The sequence below is a fragment of the Triticum urartu genome, chromosome 7A, assembly GCF_056163025.1.
Source record: "Triticum urartu cultivar PI428250 chromosome 7A, HENAU_Tu73, whole genome shotgun sequence".
NCBI lineage: Eukaryota > Viridiplantae > Streptophyta > Magnoliopsida > Poales > Poaceae > Triticum > Triticum urartu.
In genome coordinates, this window is record NC_141879.1 from 732,969,686 (window position 1) to 732,977,181 (window position 7,496).

Consider the following 7,496-nt stretch of genomic DNA (forward strand, 5'->3'; position numbering starts at 1 on the left):
GCAAATATATTAAGGGACAGTTCTGATTTAGGTCGTCCATGAAGGTGTGAAATATGCTGAGGACAGGAGAAGTGAGGCACGGGATAGAACCAAGGGCTCTGGTATGCGATCATGCGATGCCCGCGCTTCCACTGTAGCAGATCTATCCACCGCATTGCTGCTGCAGGGCATCTGCCTGAATTTTGCGTTGCCGGATATAAGAACAGGAGGAGGGTTTGGGAGGTGTCAATGTCTGCTTGGTCACTGGAACCGATCAATCCCATCCTCGTCACCATCGGAAGCACATGGAGTATGACACGGGGAGGCAGAGACAGATTAAGGGCAAGGGAGAAGCTGCCATGCGGAGGCTGCAGATTTTTTTTCTTGTTTTGCATGAATTAGATCTTTTTCTTTGAATTGGTTTGAATTGCTTACCACATATGTCACATGGTTGCATGAATTAGATCTTAATCTTTCATGGCTCTAAACAAAGCTTCCAAGAGGAAGCTACAGATCTTTTTTTTAAATCATGCATAGACTCCCTTTTCTTGGACGTGAGGCTTGAGGTCTCTTTTTATGTACGTGCCTTGATTTTGTGTGGCCTCTTTTTGAGATAAACTTAGACGTGGCCTTGGGGACTTTTTTTTGTACATGTGGAACTAATCCTATTGAGGTACGTTCTGTTTCTTCTGTTATTAATGAAGGCAGCATCTTCTAATTGATGGTGACCACCAAATTTAAAAGAAAGAAGATATGTTTTCTATTATGTAGGAGTATTTTCAGAACCTAGACATGGGTGTTTTTTTTTCTTTGCAACTAACTTAAACGTGGTGGGTTCAGAACTTCTTTTTGTACGTGTGGATTAATCCTATTCAAGTACGTACGTGGTGTCTCTTTCGTTAATTATTAGGCAGCGATCTTGACCATCAAATTTAATATCCGATGGCTAATTTAATTTTAATGATGTGGGTTACTGTAGAGCCTCTAATGGTGCCTCCAATTAGTAAATACTAGTCGTCAACCCGTGCAGTTGCACGGGCTAGTGTAGTTAGTGCCTATTTGGCATAATATTAGGAAAATACATTTATAGTTATCGCCATCGAAGTATTTTGCATTAAGTTGTCTATATATGCATGGTTTATATAATCCATCAAGAATAAAATTCAGATTTAATGATAACATTCCGGATGTGTAGCAAACTTAGTGTGTCAACTTTTGCACATGTCTTCTTTAAATTCTACATTCCATTCACTAAAAATCGTATCTACCAAATAATGGTCTAAGACGCTTGTTTACGACAATGTCAGTTTGCGAAATGTCAAAGTTTTCGGGGCAGAGTGTAGCGCTAATCAACCATATCCCCATATTCAGTTGTTACTTATGCACTTAAAAATTTGTTCCACAGAATATAAGTTCAATTACTACATGATAATATGTAGGACTACATTATTTAATTGAAGTAATAATAAGAAACTTATTCAAATTCATATGCAGTTCAAGTTACTTATTGTACTATTATAATGTTCTGCTTAAGATGTGCTCCACACTATTTTTCTTCTCAAATATATCTTGAAAGAGATACTTGTTCGCAAGCACAAAAGATATTTTTCCACTGAAAATTCTATATATATTACAAAAATATTTATTATGTGTCTCCAGTGATCTATTTTTGGTGATTGGAATGAACTTTACAGAGAGGCAGCTATCATGTTACCGATATCAATCAATTTATTTTAAGTAGCAAACAACAATAATAAAATTTGGAAAAAGTTGCAAAATTTTTTACTAAACTCTTTATAAAGTGTATAGCCTGCCAAATTATAGCAACAATCAAATCATATCACATGTTATTGCTTCCCATACAATTTCCCCATAGAAGTAAAATTAGAGAAGTTTTAAAATATGGAAAAAGTAAAAATAAATAAGGTCAGCACTTCTCGCACAATAAAAAAGAAACCTACGACGGAACAAAAAACAAACTGAAGTGCATATGAATCTGTAATCTAAATTTTTGGTTTGTCTACACCACAATGGCATTCACTACCCCAAACTGACTTTTTCCTGACGGCCAAAATCCGTCAGGAACGAACCGATTTTGTCAGGAATGATACCCCACCGTCAGGAAACTCCCGTCAGCAACAGCTTGTCAGGAAAGAAGGCCGTTCCTGACGGTACCCGTCACGAATAGATTTTCCTGACGGCGTTCCCTGACAAGTGCCTGGAGCCACCCAAATTCATATTCCTGACGGCCTCACCGTCAGGAGATACCGTCAGAAATCTGGCCGTCAGGAACATGTTCTGTTTCCTGACAGCTAGTGGCACTCAGGACCATACCTTCAGGAATGAGCTCTACATATCCATGACGGCTGGCTTCGTCAGGAAAGAATTAAAACGGTCCTCAGGAATGAACCAAGAGCAAATAAAAATATTATTGGAAAGCGGTATATATATTCACAGCCACATGCCAAATCATTTCACATTCATGCATACACAAAGATCATATAACCCGGTTTAAAATCACATCCAATTCCTAGGTCACAATGTACCCATCCAATTTATTTAAATCTCGTTATTCACAAGATCTACATATTCATATCCAAGTCATGATTCATGGAGCCTTAACTTAACAGGAGGTGTCACCAAATACGAAACACGCATACTGGTTGATTCCTAAATTGCCAAGAGAAGCAATTGACAAAGAAAGCCTACCTGCACCCTATTTCACAATATTAACAACTAATTATACTACTGGAATTTCTAAATGTTGGAGTAGAACTATGCTCATCCACATGAGTAGCATGAGGATGGTCTTCCATCATGGGAAGATTCTGTTAATGGAGTGCATTCCCTTGGGCTTGGAATGTTCCATTCACCTATACAATAGAAAAATATAGGAGATTTTAATGAACAACGGTGAAAGGCAAAACTGTGATATGTACAAGCTTTCAAACCAAAAGGTAAACTACAGCTCATGACTTTTCTTATTGCCAAGTATAGGCTGCAATTAAATGTAACATGAACATAATTAAAAAAAGGCAAGAAAAATTAAATGATTGCCATCCAATGCCCTATACCCATAGTTTTCATGGCAAATGAAAATTTGTCATGACCAACCACCTTCACAACTTTACGTGGTAGCAAAAAAAATCATCACTTCATAGGAAAAATCTAAGTATGACAAGCACTAAACTGCATGTACAGAACTAGCACTACATGTAGAAAACTAGCAGTAAGCGTCATATTTATAGGTTTGCAATGCAAGTTCCGAACATCGGTAGTTTAACATTACTACAAGAACTTGCTGTATCTCAAGTAAGGACAAAACATGGGCATGAGCTAAAACAGTTGGGGAGCCTAAACAAGCTGCAAGGTAATCTGAAAATTCATCATCTTGAATATGTCAAAAACAAGAAGGAAGCAGACGATGCAAAGCTAGCTGATAAGAAAAGACTAATATGACTGGAACTGTCCTGGGGTGGTTCCTTACAGACTTGCTCACCAGAAGTTCAAGTGGAGGTGCTCAAGGGCGTTCGCCCACCCAAGGGTCTTACAAGTCTATGTCTCCATCACCACTACGCCCAGTACCTGGAACGATTTCTTCTCAGAAGCTGTATTCATGAAGGAAATTAGAATAACTGGAGACATACTCATAAATGCAGTCCTTAGATATAATATTAAGAGTTTAAGACAATGTTTTTTTGTTGCAAGAACACATTAATGAAAACTGACTGGAATAGAAATTAGAAACTCTAAATGATCTATAAATGGATCTCACCAGTCATAGTGAATCATTTCCTAAAATTATAAGCTAACATGTACAGAGAACATATTTAATTTTGTATGACAACTTAAATCATGAACTAAGTTATACTGACTACATGGTTGCAGTACACAGTCACTTAAGAAGGCAGCAACCACTAACTGAAATACACAAACACTTGGGCAGCATGAACAAGTTTACAAACCAAAAGGAAACTTCAGTTCACGACACACACATGTTGTTATCCACCAAGCAAGTGAAGAACTCTTTTATTAAAGCTAAGTGTAGGCTGCACTTATGAAGAGCTAACAGGAACATAACGTACAAGGAAGAAAAGGAAATAAAATAAATGTTTATAATCCAATCCAAACTAAAAGCCAAGACCATGCACCTTTCGTACTTGAACTTGCTCCTCTACTTGTTGAGGTTTTCAAATATTTTAATACATGAATAAAATGTCAATATCATGCACATTCGAAACCATTCCAGCTTGCTATATAGCATCTATAGTGCGACAAACAGTTAGGTTTATGTGCAAATCATCAACAAGACCTATAGCACAGTCAGAGCAAATATGTGTAAAAGACATATATATGCAGTTGTGCACTGCACTGGCACTACACTACAAGGACAGAACTAGCACCACATTTACACAGAAAGAAACAGAGCAGCACATAAGCAAGCAGCAACCACTAATTGAAATACACAGGCACTGATTAAATAGATTGTTTCATATCATAAATTATTAACACATGAACTAGTTTGATGCATCCCTGTTTTGATGACACCACAATCTTACATGCACTATACTACATTGCTCTACTTGTATAATTCAGCTGCAGTTTACTTTGCTAACCATAGAAGTAACATGATCACAACCATTGTCAAGTTTGTGCATAGAGGAATTGGGGATCATAACAACAACTTACCGTATCACTATCATCCATCTTCTAATCTTGAAAAGGAAGAAGCTCTTGGGTATTTCTTATCCATCTTGCTATATACCAACTGTAGTGCAACAAATGGTATATATCCTGTCTTGGGGTAGAACCATGCTCATCCAGATGAGTAGCATGAACATGGCCTTCAGCATGGGAAGGATCTGCCAGCGGAGTACCGGCATCCTCTTGGGCTTGGAAGGATCAATTCACCTACAATGAAAAAGAATATAGCATATTTCAATGAACAATGGTGAAAGGCAAAACTGTAATATATGTATACAAGTTTTCAAACACAAAGGTAAACTCCAGCTCATGACACACATGCTATTAGTCACCAAACAAATGAAAAGGTCTTTTCTTGGTGCCAAGTGCAGACTGCAACTATGAAGAAGTACCAGGAACATAACTTTGAAGACCGAGATGACGTTCCTTCCAATATACTGGATGTGCGTCTTGAAGATGCTTTGTGGTGGGTTCTTCTGAAACCATGGACATAGCATGTCGCTTTAATTTCAGATTAACAATAATTGTAGTGTTCAAGTTTGTTGCTGCTGCAGGCCCATACTTTCTTTCCTACATATGAAAACATGCTCTTTCAACAAACTTTCCATGAGTGGAACTTACCAACATGCCTGGATTGGACTTCTTGATCGAGAGGGTTGTGGTGTGGCAATGTCACTTCTCAAACTTGGCCTTTGTAGCGCTACAACTTCCTGATTTTGTAAGACCTTCAATGAAGAGAAAACAATAAAGCATGCATACGTAAACTGCACCTTCCTGAACAGGGGACATAACCTACAGCTTGCAGGTATTGACACGCATACAGATATGTATCACAACTCATCAATGAGACCAATTGAGGAACAACCCGATTTAATGTATGCACAAACTTAAAATTGCGCAGCACACTACCTAGACAGATGGCGACTATAATACCCCATGGCTGTTGCACTCAATCCTTTCAGAAGAACAACAAAACATCATTGTTTTAATCTCAAGAAGAGTGTACTAAACAATGAACATATTGCTGCAGCACATGTAAATTATTTGGAACAGCAATAGATGGGGAGGGGGGAGGAGAAGACGGGCACTCACTGGTCGGGGAGGGAGCCACCTCCACACGGCGACGGAGGTGGATCTGGAAGTTCGCCGGCCAGGGACGCGGATCTGGAAGTTCGCCTGCCAGGGAGGCGGATCTGGAAGTCGCCGGCGATGGGGGCCGCGCTAGATGGGGAGGGAGGCTGTGCTGGAGGCGTGGAGTCGGTGCTCAACGGCGATGTGGGCGGCGCTCGATGGGGAGGGAGTCAGCGGATCAGAACTGGACGGCCGACACGGGGGCAAGCGGCGGCGCTGGTCGTGGGAGTGGGAGGAGCAGACCGATGGGGAAAGACCGGACCCTGTTTTAGGGATTTTGACCAAGCGCTCCACACGTGACCACAGCCATGCGAAAATATCCGATATCCGCGCGCTTTTCTCTCCCAAACGAAAAAATCAGGCGCCTCCCGAGCGAAAATATCAGCGCGTCCCGCGAACGTGTCTTCCTGACGGCCAGGTACACGTTCCTGAAGGTGCGTATCTGATTCGTGACGTGGATTGGGCCCCGACGCGAACGTGCCACCTCGTTCCTGAAGGTTATTCTATTTCCTGAAGGCTATCGTGAAGAGCGTCAGGAACGTTGCCATCTTTCCTCTCGGCGGACCGTCCACGTCAGGAATGTGCCCACGTTCCTGAAGGAGGCATCGGGCCCGTCACGATGGTGCCTGGCCGTCACCAAAAAGTCTGTTTCGGGTAGTGATTGATATATATGATCGCCACCGAAACAGAGATGTATAAATTAAGTCTCATTCTAACTGATCAAGCGTATTTCTAAAGTATAACCTGTGAATAGTTTGCATCTGAATAAATATACACAGAAAGAAAATCGGAGAATCCAAAGCCACAAATCATAAATTTGTAGGTGAGTTAAGCTCCAATTAAAACTAACAATGAGACCGTGGTTGTAAGAACACCACCATATTACAGTATTTCTGGAAGAAATCATTACCTTTCGGAAGACATAACCATGTACTTGCATGTATACGTGAAGATTGAAGCCCTTGTGCAGAATTGTTCTGACACGTACTAATTACTCTTGCGTTGTTCATGTCAACTATGATGGGAAGAGCACAATGCATATACTTCATGTCATCGATCACTTCAACTCCATATACCACACTATGCGTCACATTAAATCTATGCCTTGCAGACGCATTGCGCATAGCGATAACCGAACGATATAAATATTTACCAAAAATGCATTCCTTGACCAGTAATAATGTAGCTACAAAGTCATCACCCTCTCACCAATGCGATTGGGTAATACTACAACAGAAACATTGGTAATGCCATAAAAATGTAATCGCTTATGTAAAAAATCTGTAATTTTATCTATTTAATGTCGGATGCAATCTATAGTGGAAGATTAGTTTGTTCATATCTTTAAGAATTAATGAAAATTTTGATCTCAGATATAAATAATTTGTTTTTTGTTCAATGCCCTCTATAATGGAAGATAATTTGCTCTGATCTATCGGAATGAATTGCCACACAGAAAGATAAGAACATAACAGAAAATATTACACGTGCCACCTTAGAAAGACATTTCAACAGGTAAAAAATAAACTTTTTTGAACTAACAGTATAACTTCATCAAGCTTGTGTACATTATTTTTTGTGTGGCTATGCTTATGTAAACCTAAAGCAAGATCCTAACTAATTATGTCTCGCGAGGATGTCAAATGCAATAGTAGTTGCAAGTTCCAGGGATACAAAATGAT

The 7,496-nt window shown here is 39.7% G+C and overlaps 1 long non-coding RNA gene across 4 annotated transcripts; it reads right to left on the reverse strand.

Annotated features, from left to right (window-relative positions):
• Positions 1 to 2,472: 2,472 nt before the first annotated feature.
• Positions 2,473 to 6,129, reverse strand: LOC125524317 (uncharacterized). 4 transcript variants are annotated; one of them, XR_015611264.1, is made up of 6 exons: positions 5,776 to 6,129; positions 5,593 to 5,638; positions 5,305 to 5,408; positions 4,669 to 5,159; positions 3,479 to 3,587; positions 2,473 to 2,852 (listed from the first exon to the last, which is right to left on the reverse strand). It is a non-coding gene; the product is annotated as an uncharacterized LOC125524317 (long non-coding RNA). The 4 variants fall into 4 exon arrangements; XR_015611263.1 differs by lacking the exon at positions 5,593 to 5,638 and having other exon boundaries at positions 4,669 to 4,890; positions 5,002 to 5,159; positions 5,776 to 6,119; XR_015611265.1 differs by lacking the exon at positions 5,593 to 5,638 and having other exon boundaries at positions 5,305 to 5,393; positions 5,776 to 6,125.
• Positions 6,130 to 7,496: the final 1,367 nt, after the last annotated feature.